Here is a 20,036-nt window from a genome sequence, read left to right on the forward strand (position 1 = left end):
CTCGTTGATTATATTAATTCTATTAACACTATTAAAAAAAAATTTCGTACATTGAAATGCAATAAATTGTTTAAATATCAGTGGAAAAAATTGTATCTGAAAATGGTTACAAACCACCAATCGGCATCTAAAAATTGCTTACATTGACTTTAGCTATGTTAAAGCAAGGATTCATTTCCATCTTCGATAATTTGAAACCTGCATAAATATTCTATTCAGCAATACTCACTCTATTCACTCTCTATTCTCTCTATATTCGAATCATACGTTCACACTGCGCCAATGGTATTTTAAGGCAATAGAACTGAAAAATTTTAATATTTTTTCAAAGACTCTTAAACTTAATAAATAAGTGATTTAGGGGCTTAAATTTAGGAGGCGGGTATGGGTGCCGCCGCCGTGGGCATATTTATTTATTTGATAACCATTTATGAACATTTATTGGATAACCAACACCTCTGTCATAGGTCACACCAAGTGGTTCGCTGAGGTATGTCTTGGTATTGGCGGCAGATGAGTCTTCCCACCTACTGCATGCCGGATCGGGAGACAATGGACGAGGGAGACTTTTTGACCTCTCCAACAGGACGAGTTGATTGACGTATGAATCGAGAAATCGATTCATACGTCAATCACTCCTGGACCCACTGACCCCTTGATTCTTACCCACCCCTCATTCCTTTTTGCTTCCTAAAACTTCATCCCCTTCCTTTTCTTAAAAAGACCCTCCACACAGCATCCTTTTAGACGATATAGGCCCCGAGGGAAATTATTTTCCACAGGGCCTCCCGTGGGTACCACATAAATAGTGCCCAAAGCAAGTGAGGCTGTTGTACGACACATAAAAAATAAAATACAAATTAATATTTTTTAAATAGTTAAATATATTGTAAGTAATTTTTCTAACTGCCCTCCAAAAGCCACGGTACGCCACTGAAAAAATATGTAGCTACATAATATGACAAAACAATACTTCTAGATGATATATTGAAAATCAAAAAGCCTTGGGGCCAAACATGTTTTGGCAGAACCCTGCTACAAGTTTTCAGTTAATTTATGCAAATATTTCAGCTATTGTTTGACAATCGACTCTAAATATGACAACAATGCTTTTTCAAATAATTTTATCTGAGCATTGAGAAACTAAGATTTTAATTTCAGATTCAAATGGATTAAATTATAAAACAATTACCGCGGTGTAACTTCTAATGCTATTGACGATGTCTTAACTAGTAAGCAGATAATGTATTTGTTTTACAGTGCTATTCACATTCTATTCACGATGTCTTAACTAGTAAGCAGAAAATCTATTTGTTTTATAATGCTAATTACATTCTATTCACGATGTCTTAACTATTGCAGAAAATCTATTTGTTTTATAATGCTATTCAAATTTTATTCACGATGTCTTAACTAGTAAGCAGAAAATCTATTTGTTTTATAATGCTATTTACATTCTATTCACGATGTCTTAACTAGTAAGCAGAAAATCTATTTGTTTTATAATGCTATTTACATTCTATTCACGATGTCTTAACTATTAAGCAGAAAATCTATTTGTTTTATAATGCTATTCACATTCTATTCACGATGTCTTAACTAGTAAGCAGAAAATCTATTTGTTTAATAATTCTATATTCTATATGATGTCTTAACTAGTGAGCAGAAAATCTATATGTTTTATGATTCTATTCACATTCTATTCACGATGTCTTAACTAGTAAACAGAAAATCTATTTGTTTTAAGCTACAAATACTCTCAAGCGTTGAGCTCTAGTTTCATGAATTTGAATTGTTTTGTCTAAAAATATTCAATGTCATGTCAATTTTTTTTCAAATCGCAATGTCATTTGAACTGTCGAAGAACAAGTCAAGATGTAATATAATGTGTGTTTTTTCCTTTGGTCAACAAGATTAACAATCGTGAATAAAAATATTGTAATTTGTGCAAAATCGGTTAAAAACTAAAAACAATGAACGCAGTGTTTTTATTCTCATTTCAAATTGAGTTGATGATCACGGAAAATTATTTCAGTAAATTATATTTTTAATTCACCTTCCTACCTAGAATTAAAAAAAAAACAAATTTAGGATGTGTTTAAATCAGACAAAATTTCCACGAGCGTAGATAAAAATTATGGAAAAGGAACAAGCAATCGCACGGAGAAAACTTATTGATCTGAAATACTGTACATTTCATAAAAATCTGGTCAAATTATTCGTTTTACTGATAAAAACGGGACTGCGGGCCTATAACGAATGAATTAAAAGAGTTTCTAAGTATCAGTCAAAATCAAATATTTTATGAGGACGGTGGAACACGTGTTCATACAAATACTGATATTAATACTGACATACTTATACTGTAGCATTCCGTCATAATATCTATTATAAAATAACACGTGTTCTCGATATATTCTGAACGACTAATATTTTATAACGAAGTACCATACCTTGATCTCATGACTCTGTATAAAATCTGTAACAACGTTATTGACTGTCCCGACTTACTAAAATTAATAAACTTCAAAGTACCACCCAGAGTAACAAGGCTTAACGACTTATTCCACATTAGCAGGACGCGTACAAATGCTGGTGTCAGGGATCCAATCAGAAGAATGTGCGAATCACTTAATCAGAATCAAAACCTCAAGGACTCTGACTTATTTTTTGATACACGCACTACTTTTAGTAGAAAAATGAAGACTGTTTTCCTACAAAGTTCAAAGTAAACAACTTAGACATACTTCGTTTAAATATATATATATATATATATATATATATATATATATGTTTTTAATTTATGTTTATCTATTTATATATATATATATATTGTATTGTTTTACCCTCTAAATTTTTTCAAAAATAATTTGTAAGTTCTTATAAGGATATTGCGCATTTCTTTCATATCTCTATTTGTAAAATAATATTCTAATGTATATATTTTTCCTCTATTTATAAGTCAAAATATTTGTAAATGTTTTTAACTGCTGTTTAAGTCAATTCGTGAGAAATAGTTTGGATGCAGGTGAATTCTCTAGTTGATGTTTTGTATATTCTTGTCAATTGATATCTGTATCTGTTTTTTCTCGTAAATAAAAAATATTTTTTTTTTTAAAGTAGGGATTTACGTAGTCACTTTTATAACAGGTTTCAGGTTTCTCTCCGTGTGCACTGTGCAAGCATTCGTCCGTCCGCAGGATTAGAGTTGATTTGAGATCTACACATTTACCCAAATGATTGGACACTGTAATGTTATCCAAAACATTAGTTAAAGAAGGAAGTAGCGCAACAGGCATAATACGCCCAAAAAATCATAGCCACCATAACCTTACCAAAAAATAGATAAACATTAAAAACAAATTAACCACACTCAAACGAAACATGTGATACAGAAAAAGATTAGGTCGCGTCTGGGAATTGAAGCCTGGACCGCTGCCTTGCCAGATAGCAGCAAAAAAATATGAATTAAAAAAATGAAGATGATGTTGGTAGTTTTTGGACGAAGTACGATACAATATTTTCGTAGGTTGATATGGTAGAATTACCTCAGTGGCAATGCCCAGGGTTAAATTCCCAGATTCGACCAAAACTTTTGTTGTCTCTTTAGGTTCATATTGTCTTTATTGAAATTATTACAGTTTGAGGTTTTACTCAATATGGTTATTCTATTGTGAAAATTAAATACAAATATATAACTACTTATAATTCAGAATGTGTACTTGAAAAATGGTGTATACTAATAATACAAGCGTACAAAGAAAACATAAAAACTCCGAGGGTTAATACAAGCTTTGGACAAATACACTATCAATACTATGCTATAAAAGCATTCAACATTCTAACACTTGAAAATAAAATTGAGGAAAACAAAAATAAATCCAGACACAAAATTACAAAATGGATTAAAGAGAACAAAAAATACAATATTACCAAAATTTCACAACATAAAATGATTTTAACTTTTTTACATTTTTTTAAACTTTAATTTTAAATGTATATTTTCTCTAAATATACTATGCATATTTTTCATATTATAAAATGGAGGCCTCAGAATGGGTAATCCACCCAGTGAGGCCAACATTACTGGAAAACTATGAAATGTAAAATAGTGTACCAAAATAAAAAATAAAATAAAAAACAACTCAAAAATTAAAACAATGCAAAAAATACGCAATTTTAATAAATCTACTAGTTTTATATTTAGGTACTTGAAAATGATCATAAATTTGCTACATTAAAATGGGTGTTTATTGGATAAAGCAATATGTTTTTTTATGCACATAAAGTGTATTGAAATACTCGTATAATATCCTGAACTTGATTTTTATGTCCTTTTACGTTTTTGCAGTTGAATTCACGAGGGTTAATACCTTCCTACCAACTCTACAATCTGCGAGTATCTCGTTACATTAATTTTTATCAGCTACCTTAAAAGCCTTGCCGTATAAAAAATAACGAGTGTGATATGAGATGCCGACTCCTTGCGACACTGGAAGCAATATTTGTTTTTGGAAAAACGAGGTTGTATTACTTTGCAGAGTGGCTACTATTTTAAAAGGTTGTACGTTCAAGATTAGCACACTCGGCAGCCTCTCACTTAGGCTCTATCACATAATGTTTGGAGTATGATCATTTTCTGAATCAATGAGAAAATATCTGCACGGGATGTGTTACATTAGTGCAAAGCAAATTAATTTTCAGAATTTTTGATTCTTCTTCTTTCTATGGTGGACGTCAGTCTAGGGCCTCAGGCATCGCCACTGAACCTCATCAATCCCGCCGGGGAATTAATGGAGCGGGCATTCGTTGACCACAGAATTTTTGATTTAGGTCGTATATTTTACGACATCCGTGTATTTCGGCCGCAAGTATACTACTGTATAAGTATACTAGATAGGAGTATAAGGAGGATATATGATGCAAATGCGAATGGTAGCAGAAATCGGGGACGCCCGAGGAAGACATGGCACGATCAAGTGAAGCAGATACTCGAGTCGGGTCATGTCAAGAATCAGAATAATAGAAGAGTATGTATGAGACGATGTATGAATGTGAATGAGACAAGAAGTGTGTGTCAAGACCTGCGGGGAAACGGCGTGATGGTTAGTTAGTTAGTTAGTTAGAATACTATATATTATTTCAAATTTAAATAGTAAAATTCACAAATTCATCAAAAACAATTTACTCTTAGAATACGAATACCTACAATAACATCACGACAAAATACACTATTCCACTGCAACACACATAAGCGCAATTACATTGCGAACTCCCCAGTACAACGGTTTCACTTATTTAATATTAACTTTGCGAATTTTGTGGATTACGTAAAAGACTTATTTCAACACTATTACTAAATGAAAGTTATATTTTTGTAAACCAGTCAAATCGCTGTATTTTTTAATTTATGTTCTTGTTATTTTTAATTTGGTTTCTTGCAAATGTAATTTTTTAATGTTATTTTATTTTTATTATTTCTTTCTCGTGTTTCAAAACTGTTATTAAAATTGTACCACCTACATGTAAAAGCCCTCTGGGCGTTAAATAAATAAATAATACCAAAGAGGCGTCGGGTATCTTTAGTGTGGACATTAAACTCATCATGTGATTGTTCCATGTAAAATAAAACTCTGTGAGTTAATCGCAGAGTTTTTTAAATTGAAAATACCTTTAAAACTAAACAACGGTGTGTGTGCACTGCATATTATATGAATCCTCCACAGCTATTATATTCAACGAATGATTGGGAACGTTCGCGGAGCACCTCTTGGTAAACATTAAACTAGATGTGATATGTGCTTCAAATACAAACAATAAGACCAAAGAGGCATCGGATATTTTTAATGTGGACGTTAAACTCATCATGTTATTGTTCCATGTAAAGTAAAACTCTTTGAGTTAATCGTAGAGTTTTTTTAAAATTGAAAATACCTTTAAAATTAACAACGGTGTGTATGCACTGCATATTATCCGAATCCTCCACAGCTATTATATCCAATGAATGATTGGGAACGTTTGCGGGGCACCTCTTGGTAAACATTAACCTAGATGTGATATGTGCTTCAAATACAAACATATTAGTTATTTTACGACGATGTAAAACCGCGAATCGCCATACGAAGGTTAGCCATCTCGTTAAAACCGCTCCAGTTTTAATTCTTCAGAAAATACATATTAAACCAACTGCCATTTTATCGTGGGATGTGATTATTCGTCAGGTGGTCGATTGAGAGAACATTGCGGATTCGATCATAATGAGACCTAAATATTTATAATAACAGTAATCAATTTGTGAATAAAATTGCAATATTTAAATAATATATTATAATGTTAAGATGGAATCAGTCTGCAGAATTTGTCAATAATAATATAGGAGAGTAGCAGATAAAAACTAGTTGAAAACTTCAGCGGTTCTTTTTTAAAATAATAGAGGGCCACACTTCCGTTTGTAGCAATCCTAAACTTTACAGTCATTCTTTACAGATAATAATACTATCAGATGATTTAATTTGATAATATTTATTACTACTAGATTAAAATCATTGCGGATTCCTTCATTTTGTGAAAACAATTAAAAAAAAATCTCAGTTGAAAGCCGTTATTAGTAAGTTAGTATTATTTTTTGCATTAGTTTCACCAGTATCTCTAGACGCTAGAAAACCTCACCCCATGAATCCGGCCATCCCTGCTAAGTCACTAAACGTAACGAACCACTTGCGGTGACCTTTGACAGATGTGTTGGTTAACCAATAAATGGTACCCCGGGCGGCGAAACCTATACATGCCACTCAAATCAAATAGTAATATTTGAATAATGTGCTACTTTAGTAAATAATATTCATTGCGGAATCCATCAGTTCGTGAACAAAATAAAGATTTTTTGAAAGTTTTTTACATAACTACGTGGAAATCGGATTCCATCAATAAACAAAATTAATAGAATAATTCAATTTACCAAAAAACCAGCGTAGGTGCCAATAATCAATATATTACCTGTAATTCATCGGAGTAATTCCATGAATGTAGATAAACATTGTTTCAATTATTTGATATCCTTAAAAAAAATTTTAAGTAAAAATTCTTGTCATTCTTCGCGCTGTCAAAATGCTCGTGTTACTTTTGGCTAATCGGAGCATATCTTTTTTTTAATTTTTTTTTTATAGTGAATACCTCACAAGAGTCCCAACTGCTCCCGTCTGGAGCCAGTGAGACTATGGCATCCCCAATTGGGGGATGTTGTGAGGCTGAAGGCAAGTGGGGAAGGGAAAGAGGAAGGTGGGGAAGTACCTGGCTATTCAGATCTAGTCACTAAACACGGCCAAAGCCATTTGGAGCAACGTTTCAATTCTGAATGGTGGTCTTACACCAGGGCGATACTGGTAGTATCTTCCACTCTGGAACGTGCCGCAAATATACTATATATTATTTTAATTAATTGTGAAATAACACAAATTAATCAAATAAAATTTATTTGCGCATGCCGGGTTCGAACCCGCGACCTTCGGAATGGCAGTCCAATGCGTTACCACTGGACTATGCCGGCCGTCATCTGATATTAGATGTTCAATATGACTACTTAGAGAGCAGACAGATACAAACAATAACTTAATCCAACCTAACCTATCCTAAACGGTATCTTGAAGATATAAAATTATGAAAATTTCAAAAAAAAATTGGACTTCTTTGAAAAAATACGTAATGAAGCAGATTCTAACCATCGTAACAGCCTTACTAATAAAGTGTTTAAATTTTTACACAGTTGATATACAACCATTTGCCTAACATTATTGCAATTAATGGTTGTTTATCAGTTGTGAACAACCTAAAACACGTTTATTGGTAAGGTATTAAGAGAATGGTCTTGGAAAATGAATGGTTTAATTTCGCTTTTAAAAGTACTTAAACGGTGTTTATCACGACAAAACGCTGAATAATGATCTCACGAAGAGTGACGTCAGCCGAATGTGCTTTCGTTTTAACAGTTCTACTGTTTAGTATTCTTCTTGAACCATTCAATCTCCACAACGTGATAAAAAAATTAAACAGCTGTGAATAATTATTGTGTAACAGGTTTTTTTACCTCTGTAATAGGTTATTTTTATATGAGTGTTCTGAATTGAAATATCGCTGGAAAAAGCTGTAACTGTGGTTAATGACGAGATCAATTTCCAGAAGCTTAATACAATCATATTCTTATCTCCTTTCATTCCCTACTTGATTCTGCTTCTCAACATTCCGTGAATCAGGGATGAAACCCAATGAGTCCCACCGACTTAGATTTACTTAAGATGTCTTTATTTTAAGGTATTTTCTTGTTTTAAGGATCATTAGTAAACATATTTATTTTATCTACACGTCTTTGAAATCGTTAAAGATACAAAATATTCCAACTAATTCTGAGAATACTGATAAAACCGTACAATAATAACATATTTTTTTGTTGGTATTATAATTTTATTTATATAAAATTTTATAATACTTACTTGACATTATACGTCAGATTTAAAAAATCTAAGAAGTTTAATAAGGAAGAATAATAAATAGAAAATAACGTTTAATAGTACATGGAAATAATCATGGTTATGAAGATTTTTTCTTTTTTCCTGAGTTTTCAATATCAATTCCGAAACAAAATAAGGATCATGTACGATTTTTGCTAAATATTACACATTTAAAAATACGATTATAAAACACTTCGGTTGGTATCATTACCTCAAACTAAATGCAATTAATCATAATTTATATAATATATTTAATAACAACAATAACGTCTTTCTGTGCTTTTTTATAACTGAAAGCCATTACCGATTATATTAAATTTATAATGCCTTACATTAGGCACTTGAATTGAAGTAATTTAACAATTTATTATAATGGATGCAATTGGCCAAATAGACGATAATGCGTTAAAGCGATGCGATACAAAATTATGTGGGAATTATTTGAAGGCAATAATAATAATTGTATAATATAATCATTATTTTATAACTTTTACCGTCTCCAAGCGAATATTATAAACGTGCATGATACTTGCTACAAATATATGCATGTAAATTATTAAAACTTAGAAATTATTCAACTTGAGTACAATTCTTCTTTCTGTAACTCACATTACAATATTCATGTAAAAAAATTTTAAGTAAAAATTCTTGTCATTCTTCGCGCTGTCAAAATGCTCGTGTTACTTTTGGCTAATCGGAGCATATCTTTTTTTTAATTTTTTTTTTATAGTGAATACCTCACAAGAGTCCCAACTGCTCCCGTCTGGAGCCAGTGAGACTATGGCATCCCCAATTGGGGGATGTTGTGAGGCTGAAGGCAAGTGGGGAAGGGAAAGAGGAAGGTGGGGAAGTACCTGGCTATTCAGATCTAGTCACTAAACACGGCCAAAGCCATTTGGAGCAACGTTTCAATTCTGAATGGTGGTCTTACACCAGGGCGATACTGGTAGTATCTTCCACTCTGGAACGTGCCGCAAATATACTATATATTATTTTAATTAATTGTGAAATAACACAAATTAATCAAATAAAATTTATTTGCGCATGCCGGGTTCGAACCCGCGACCTTCGGAATGGCAGTCCAATGCGTTACCACTGGACTATGCCGGCCGTCATCTGATATTAGATGTTCAATATGACTACTTAGAGAGCAGACAGATACAAACAATAACTTAATCCAACCTAACCTATCCTAAACGGTATCTTGAAGATATAAAATTATGAAAATTTCAAAAAAAAATTGGACTTCTTTGAAAAAATACGTAATGAAGCAGATTCTAACCATCGTAACAGCCTTACTAATAAAGTGTTTAAATTTTTACACAGTTGATATACAACCATTTGCCTAACATTATTGCAATTAATGGTTGTTTATCAGTTGTGAACAACCTAAAACACGTTTATTGGTAAGGTATTAAGAGAATGGTCTTGGAAAATGAATGGTTTAATTTCGCTTTTAAAAGTACTTAAACGGTGTTTATCACGACAAAACGCTGAATAATGATCTCACGAAGAGTGACGTCAGCCGAATGTGCTTTCGTTTTAACAGTTCTACTGTTTAGTATTCTTCTTGAACCATTCAATCTCCACAACGTGATAAAAAAATTAAACAGCTGTGAATAATTATTGTGTAACAGGTTTTTTTACCTCTGTAATAGGTTATTTTTATATGAGTGTTCTGAATTGAAATATCGCTGGAAAAAGCTGTAACTGTGGTTAATGACGAGATCAATTTCCAGAAGCTTAATACAATCATATTCTTATCTCCTTTCATTCCCTACTTGATTCTGCTTCTCAACATTCCGTGAATCAGGGATGAAACCCAATGAGTCCCACCGACTTAGATTTACTTAAGATGTCTTTATTTTAAGGTATTTTCTTGTTTTAAGGATCATTAGTAAACATATTTATTTTATCTACACGTCTTTGAAATCGTTAAAGATACAAAATATTCCAACTAATTCTGAGAATACTGATAAAACCGTACAATAATAACATATTTTTTTGTTGGTATTATAATTTTATTTATATAAAATTTTATAATACTTACTTGACATTATACGTCAGATTTAAAAAATCTAAGAAGTTTAATAAGGAAGAATAATAAATAGAAAATAACGTTTAATAGTACATGGAAATAATCATGGTTATGAAGATTTTTTCTTTTTTCCTGAGTTTTCAATATCAATTCCGAAACAAAATAAGGATCATGTACGATTTTTGCTAAATATTACACATTTAAAAATACGATTATAAAACACTTCGGTTGGTATCATTACCTCAAACTAAATGCAATTAATCATAATTTATATAATATATTTAATAACAACAATAACGTCTTTCTGTGCTTTTTTATAACTGAAAGCCATTACCGATTATATTAAATTTATAATGCCTTACATTAGGCACTTGAATTGAAGTAATTTAACAATTTATTATAATGGATGCAATTGGCCAAATAGACGATAATGCGTTAAAGCGATGCGATACAAAATTATGTGGGAATTATTTGAAGGCAATAATAATAATTGTATAATATAATCATTATTTTATAACTTTTACCGTCTCCAAGCGAATATTATAAACGTGCATGATACTTGCTACAAATATATGCATGTAAATTATTAAAACTTAGAAATTATTCAACTTGAGTACAATTCTTCTTTCTGTAACTCACATTACAATATTCATGTAAAAGCTATTGAAAATATACAAAATAAATTCTGACTATTTCTAAGTTTTAAAATGTGTATTCCAGCAATTTTGTTGCACTACAAAACTCTTTCAAATTAAATAAATATGATTCAATTGTCGGACAGAAGGATTTTCATTGACTTTACATTGACAATATTTCTATATAAAGTTCTAAATGATGCATTTGATTGTCTAGAATTGTTTGCATTGATAATTTTTCGATTCCACAACGTAATAATAGAAGTCGGAATTATCTGGGTACGGGTACTGGGTACGCGGCAAAATTAAAATTTTAAAGGGCAGCTTAATGCTAAATCACTATTTTCATTAATCTTTATAACGAATTGGTGTACATTATGAATACCAAAAATATGCTTTACATTAATTGGAAATTTTCCTATCGTTTTCCTTGAGTAGTACACAAATAAATGAAATTACTTAGTAAAAAATATAAATGTTACCTATTAAAATATTTTTTTTTTAAATAGAAATTTGTGAACGCGTAAATGAAACAACTTTAAAAAATACATTATTATTGCTAAGATTATCTGTGACAGTTTTCTTTGATTAACTTTTTTGATTTTTATAAAATTATTCATAAAATAAATAAAAACCACTTTTGTGCTTGAAATCGAACGTTTTTAGACTCTTTAGACGTGTGTCAAGCGATTTTAATGCATATTACCTACATTCGTGACGATATAAGACATACCAAAACTATACACATTTTTGGCTGGTAGCTTCCTCTTAAGGGAATACATATATTTAGACACTAGCATTAATATAACCTCGTCAATTAAGTAAAAACTACATGTATAACTTTATGGGGAATTTATCTGTTTCTCAGCGAATATTTCTAATCTATTTGGTAGCCATTAAACTGCGAAATCGCACCAAGTTATTTAACAAAACTAGATCCATTAGGTAGGTACTTAAATTGAAATTATGTAAACGTTCAGAGCAGAGGTAATAGTAGTAAGATTCTATTAGGAAAAAAAATCTTCAAATTATTGCTCGCTCGAATTTACCATCGGTAGAAAATACATAATTACATACATTAATGTTACAAATGAGAAGAATATATTTAGTAAAGAAGTTATTATTATAATGTGATGCGATTTATTTAAATAACATATAATATTTTTACTGATTCGTTTTGAGGCTCTGACTTTACCGAAATTTAAAAATAAATCTGTATTCCCCGCGCGGAAAAAAGTGGAAACAATACCCTAAAATAAAGTCGGAATCTTAAAGACGTAAGTCAAGAAGCCGTGCACAAAAATAAGCGATGCGCGGCCCAGGTGTTTTGGACACGCCTAAGGTTGAATTTACCCTGGCAAATCTCTAAAACAAAGTGGAAATCTTAACGACATACGTTATGTAAAAGTCGTGTAAAAACATCATTGACCGGAACTACGGTAAAATTTGCCCTAGCAGGCTTAGAAAATTGATCTTTCGTTGGGTTTATTTTAATTATTTCTGATGAACACATTACTAAAATCTGAGATTTTTCTCAAGTAATCTATAATTCACTGTCTAGAAAAATATTATCTACTGCTAAAATCGTGTAAATCCCCGTTACTAGTCTTGTCTCGCCTTAATAATTTCAAAAACCATTTATGTATTTGAGAAACAGCATACTCTGAAGGTGATGCGATAACTCACTTGGTAGAGTATGCACCCGGATAGAGGAGGGTTCCGAGTTCAAGTTCATATCCCACAATAAAACTATTCATTTATCTGTTTCGAAAAGGGTTACTTAAGTTTCAGAAGGGATGTTGCATTACTCCTGATGGCCTATAAGCCTCTAAACGATCTCCCAATACAACACAACACAGGCTTTTGATTCTTCCTAGGTGCAGAACTAACTTACCAATGGTGATGTAGTTGGGAAGAATCACTAGGATAATTAACTGCCTCGCAGGAAATGTGGATATTTTCCACATTTCCTACAACGTATTTAAACGTGAAATATCATTATTCAAGACTTAACATTGTAAACCTACATTTGACACCTTTTTTTGTCCCACTTGAAAATGTATTTGCTATTCACTTTTTTGTAATTTATTGCAACTAAACAGTTTTGTAATTTATTGCAATTAACCGATATTACAATGTATTGGTTTATACCGTTTTGCAAATAATAAATAAAAAAATAAAAAATATGATTCGATCAGTTATTGTCAAAAATTATTTTTGCAAGACTTGCAAAAATGAAGACTTTATCGTAAATTAATCCTTAATAAGTTGATTCATACTTGAAGATTAAAATAATATATTTTCTGCTTTATAGTGAAACTAGCTAACGCGTACGCGGCGTATCCTGTCAAAATACGTTGCGTAGTTTAGAAAAACTAAGCACACAAACAGAAAAACGCGGATAGCGATTTTGTTTTATACTATTTAGAGAAGATGCACGTAAATTGTAAATAATGTGATGCAAAAAATTTCACTAAACATTTATTTACAAAATTTTCAAATAATGTTTCTATTTAGGTTTGAAACGTGTTATTTTTATTATTACAACAAAACATTTCTAAAAACGTGAGAAATAAGCATATTGTATCAATAATCATAACTCGTTTTAGGATACTTATTTGCGGAATTTTTTACTCGCTGAGGTCATACTCGTTTGGGTATCCTGTTTTCAAAATATTATCACCATTGTTGGAATTATAAAATTTTAAGTTTTATTTTTTGTAATTCCGTGCTATTTATGATTTTCTGTGTCTGGTTCATTCTTAAAATTAAAATTGTTAAAATCATCGACTTTCTAGTTATAATCCTTTTGATATCTGCTTATTTTATATATTATGTAGTTATTTCTTATGATATTTTAAAGTTGTATAGCCTTTTTAAGCCGTGTAGAATCTCTTTAGAATCTCTTTAGGTTATTCGTTATCTGGTGAAAAACGGGATTGCATGCCATTAACGAATTAATTGATAGGTTTCCTGATAAACTATTAGTAAAATACCAATTAACTATCACGATGCTATAACACGTGTTCATTAAAATTCTAAAATCTTTGCATTTCATCATTGTGCATTATTAATACAAACGCAGGTGCATGAACACGTGTTCCGATATTATTATGAATTTTCAAAAAGTTTGTCGTTTAGCGGCCTGCAATCCCATTTCTAACCGGATTACCAATAATTTGAATAAATATTTATTTAGCAACACTCATTTTTCCCGTAATCTAATATTTGTACAAAATAGCGCTATTAAAGGTTTAGCGTTGGAAATCCTTACATTTCTAAATAAAAACTACCTTTTGTAAAATACCTGTAAAACAAATTAACCTACCCGTACATAATGTAAATGGCATATAAAAAAATGAAGCTACCTGTGTAGAATGTAAAATACCTATAAAACAAATTAAGCTATCCGTGCAGAGTGTAAAATGCCTGTAAAACAAATGCAACTACCTGTGTAGTATGTAAAATACCAGTAAAACAAATGAAGCTACCTGTGTAAAATGTAAAATACTTGTAAAACAAATTAAGCTATCTGTGTAGAATTTAAAATACATGTAAAACAAATGAAGCTACCCGTGTAGAATGTAAAATACTTGTAAAACAAATTAGGATACCTGTGTAGAATATAAAATACCTGTAAAACAAATGAAGCTACCTGTTTAGAATGTAAAATACCTATAAAACAAATGAAGCTATCCGTGCAGAATGTAAAATACCTGTAAAACAAATGAAGCTACCTGTGTAGAATGTAAAATACTTGTAAAACAAATGAAGCTACCTGTGTAGAATGTAAAAGACTTGTAAAACAAATGAAGCTACCTGTTTATCTGTGTAGAATGTTTCGAATTTAAAACCTTTTTCTTTTTTTTAAAGTTGATTTTATTTTAACAAAGACACATTAAAACATTTAAATGAATGGAATTGGCTATGAATAGGTATAAATTAATAAATTATTCAATTCATACATCAATATTGATTATTCATATTATTAGCAATCGAATTTATTATTCGTGTAAACGTTGATTCTTATTTTACAAGTCGTTTTAAAAATTCATTCATCATCTCGACGTATCAATCAAATATTTGCGTAGAAATTTGAATTCTACAATACTTTACTAATTTACTGAATATAAACAAAAATGATCTCATGGAATTTCATATTCAATATTGTCGAGTTTATTGCGCACTTGCCAATTGAAAATAACCATGAGCATAATTTGAGTGTATGGTTATGAAGTTTTTACCGTGAAATTAACTAATGTAAGTAAGTAATAAGAATTTCTTCATAACAATTTTTTTTATCAAATCACTAAACAGAATTTCGAAATATGCATATTTATTATTCAATATCGTCCATTTATAGGAATATTTCACTCGAATAAATAATCAAGAAGCCGTCTACAAATCTGACGTAAAAGTAAAATATGTACGTAGGTAATACAAACTTCGTTATAAAAATAATTTTTTTTCCAAACTAATGCATATTTTTTGTGGAGAAGTAATCAATAAGAAGATTTCAAATTCAAGTAGTTATTTGTTCAATGGATTTTAAAAAGCTTTTTTATCCTTTAATATTGCAATATTCAAAACAACGTCTTTATCCTTTAAACGTTATTGTAATATTCAAAATATCATATGACTTCAAAAACGTAAATACCCTTAGAACTCTTTACTGCTCCTTGATTCGCCCCCATCTTGAATATGCTTGTGTTATTTGGTCTCCTTTTTATGCTGTCCACATTCGACGCATTGAATCTGTTCAACATCGGTTCTTAAGAGGGATTGCTAGGAGGCTAGGTTTAGAAAAAGGCAAATACTCATATGATGAAATTGATTTAAATCTAAACCTCTCTCCTTTGGAAGTCCGTCGGGAAAGAAATGACCTCATTGGCTTCTTCAAAATTATAAATGGTATTATTGATTCACCTACTCTACTGCAACTCATTCCCTTCAATATCCCCTCGCAAAGACCAAGAAATAATGAACTGCTCTTTCTCAACAATCATTCGACAAATTATGGATATTATTCACCATTGTCCAGAATGTGTAGACTGGTCAACTCGAGTCAAAACCTTAACTTTTTTGGGATAAGTCTGAATGATTTTTGCCAGTCGCTAAACAAGTGACGGAATATTATAAGTGTCCCGTGGTCCTGACCCACGGCGTATTCTTGGATTGATTCGACTTGTCACTTTATTTTCTTATATTATATCTACCTTATGTCTTTGCTTTCATGTACCTTTGTCTACTCCTGTATTTTTCATTTTACTTTATTCGTGTTATTATTTTGTAATTTGGACGATGTCCGTTAATAAATAAATAACAACTATTTTATCCTTTAAACGTTATTGTAATATTCAAAACAACTTTTTTATCCCTTTAACGTTATTGTAATATTCAAAATAACTTTTTCTTATTCTCAAGGTAATACCCATTAATGTAATATATTATTGAAGAAGAAGATATTACTTATAAATCTAAACGAAACATGAAACAGAACAACACATAGAAAAATTTAAAAACGAAAACGGTCACAACTAGGAATCGAACCGAGGATCGGTAAGACAAGAGAACCTGGGTTCAATCCCTATATATGTGACCGTTATTTTTTATTTCCTGTGTCTTGTTCTGTTCATTATTCGTTAAGATTTCAAGTATTATCTTTTTCTTAAATGTAATTGTAATAATTTGATCGATGCAATGCTCAATATGTATAGCTTGTCACTTTCATTTTTAAGAATGGTACATTTGCAATGATAAATAATCAATTATCTGCTCATTCATTATGAATTATGAACGAAAAGATCTTGAATTAACCCAATTTTTTTTTGAAATAAATAAATACGTAGGAATATAGTTAAATTTAAGTCACATTATAGCAATCACGAAACAAGAAAAAAATATAATTAAATATTTATACAAAAATTTCTATTAAGGCACGCCTTAATTTGCCTTAAATACTCAAAACGAAAGCCTTCACAAGTCAATTAATATTGTTCATCCGCAGAGAAGAAATGAACATCCGCATCTGTCACGGAAAAAAACTAGTTCATTCAAAAATGTGCATTATTAAAGTAATCATGACCAAAAAAAGATCTTAAACTACACCGAACTTCTTCACAAATAAATTAACATTGTCCAATTTAAGTCACATTCATATCGAAAAACACCCGTCTGCATAATTCGAGTAGTCACGAACAAAAAAACCGCACAAAAAAGCTCGAGATTTTTTATACGTAATCCGAACTTGTTAATATTTATACCGTAAATCGCTGTACGCGCACTGACGTATTCACGAGTATAGCTTGTCGGTACTCGCTACCAAGGCGGCAGGTGTATTGGGTGTACCTAACTGACGAGGACTGGAGTCGAACCGGGGAATGTAGTCAGTTCGAAGCAGGAACGCGGCTTGCTCGCCGGTACACCGCTCTCTGGTACTGGGCGGGCTCTGGTGGGGAGGTAGGGCGTGTGCGAATGCAAATTAACTCCTCGTGCGAATTAGGCTCTCATTGGTCAGTCAATTAATTATTTTATATGAATATTCATTATTAAATATAATATTATCACTTTTTTATAGATAGTAAAAGTTATAACCTAATCGTGAAATGAACACCATTTAAAACTGATGGGGAGAAATAATTTCAAAAACAATCACTTTTTCTTAAAATATACTAGAATATGTATCATTAGTTTCTCCTCGTGAGATAATTAAAAAGTCATAATTTTATGGGGAATTACTTTTGTAGTTTTTATCGAATTTATCTTTTAATTTAATTTTTATCAGAAAATTTAATTTTGCAAATGTATTAAAATTGTGTTGAGAAAGTGGCAGCAGGCCATTTCCTAATAAACTATTAGTACTTTCATAATATATCGGAACACGTGTTCATGCTGCTGCATTTATCCTGTTATATAATGACGAAATGTGAAAATTTGAGCATTTTTAAGAACTCGTGTTCTGATAATAAATCGATCGCCGTAACAAATTCGTGTTTAACTGATAGTATGAGAAAATATGTTACCTAATTCATCCATTAAAGGCCAGCAGTCCCGTTTTTGACAGGAATACGAATAATTTAAAGAGATTTTTAATACATTAGCAATACTTTAAAACAGTCGGTTTTCTCGTGTATTTTAATTCGTTATTTATCGTAACTATAGACAGTAGGTAGATATGTAGACGTTTAGAGCAGAGGTAAAATGAGATTGTATTACGAAAAACAGCTTGAAACTATTGCACGCCCGAATTCACCATCTGTAGAATAAAGATAATAATTACGTACATTGATGTGGTATAAATGAAAAGAATTATTGTAGTAAATAAGTAATTATATATTTATATATGAAGCGATTAACTAAAATGTAATTGTCATACGAATATATATAGTTTTTCGGAGATAATTTACTAAGGCTAAGATGTTTAAATAAATTAGCACTAGGCGGACTGAGTGTCATAAACAATGTTTCTCCCGTAAACTATGGATCTTCCATAAACAATATATCTTCCATAAACAATGTATATCCCATAATGTTTCATAGTGCTCTCACACAAACGAAGTATTGAATTCATTAATAATTTATCTCTCATAAACAATCTATCTCCCATAAATAATGTATATTCCATAAACAATGTATCTCCCATGAACAATGTATCTCCCATTAACAATGAATCTCCCATAAAAATTGTTTCATAGTGCTCTCACATAAACGAAGTATGGAATTCCGTAATAATGTATCTCTCATAAACAATGTATCTCCCATAAATAATGTATCTCCCATAAACAATGTATCTCCCATGAACAATGTATCTCCCATAAACAATGAATCTCCCATAAAAATTGTTTCATAGTGCTCTCACACAAACGAAGTATTGAATTCCGTAATAATGTATCTCTCATAAACAATGTATCTCCCATAAATAATTTTTCTCCCATAAATTATTTTACTCCCATAAATTATTTTTCTCCCATAAACAATGTATCTCCCATAAACAATGTATCTCTCATAAACAATGAATCTCCCATAAAAATTGTTTCATAGTGCTCTCACACAAACGAAGTATTGAATTCCGTAATAATGTATCTCTCATAAACAATGCATCTCCCATAAATAATTTTTCTCCCATAAATTATTTTACTCCCATAAATTATTTTTCTCCCATAAACAATGTATCTCCCGTAAACAATGTATCTCTCATAAACAATGTATCTCTCATAAACAATGAATCTCCCATAAACATTTTTTCATAGTGCTCTCACACAAACGAAGTATTGAATTCCGTAAATCTAAAGGATAAACTTTACAGCATACACGGAGAAAAATTAATATTGCTAATTTATTAAGATACTCTTCAAATTATGGGTAATCCCGGGATAAAAACGGGATTTCAGGTCCTTAACGAATGAATTAATAGGTTTTCTAAAAAAATATGATTTCGGAACACGTGTTCATAAAAATCCTTATATTTTTGCATATCTATGCTATACAACGCAAATATAGGTGCACGAACACGTGTTAGCTAAAAGTATATCAGGAAACGGCCTGCAATCCCGTTTTTAACCGGAATACCATTAATTTCAAGATATTCCTAATAAAGAAGCAATACTCACAATTCTAAGTGTGTATTGAGTCGAGGCATAATGCATTATTATGCCGTGTTACGCTTTCTCCTTCTTAAACTAAATTTTAAAAAGATAAGGTTTTAGAACCATTTTTCTGTTTCACATTTTCGTTTAGGAATCGCAATTATTACCTTCAATAATTAAATATTACAATTTGAGGTTTTACACATTGTTATTTAAAAAATATTCATCCAGAACTTGCAGAAAAAGTCAACAGATGTCGCACATTAAAATAAAA

General features: G+C 31.0%; 1 protein-coding gene across 1 annotated transcript in view; it reads right to left on the bottom strand.

The window, feature by feature from the left end:
* Positions 1-17,526, bottom strand: part of Nox (NADPH oxidase) — a 200,882-nt gene extending 183,356 nt beyond the window's left edge. The window contains exon 1 of the mRNA XM_089646440.1: positions 17,441-17,526. The gene's annotated coding sequence lies outside the window, so the exon portion shown is untranslated. The remainder of the gene's footprint in view (positions 1-17,440) is intronic.
* Positions 17,527-20,036: the final 2,510 nt, after the last annotated feature.

The sequence above is a fragment of the Hesperophylax consimilis genome, chromosome 24 (genome assembly GCF_061612785.1).
Source record: "Hesperophylax consimilis isolate HC1 chromosome 24, BYU_Hcon_1.0, whole genome shotgun sequence".
NCBI classification, from domain to species: domain Eukaryota; kingdom Metazoa; phylum Arthropoda; class Insecta; order Trichoptera; family Limnephilidae; genus Hesperophylax; species Hesperophylax consimilis.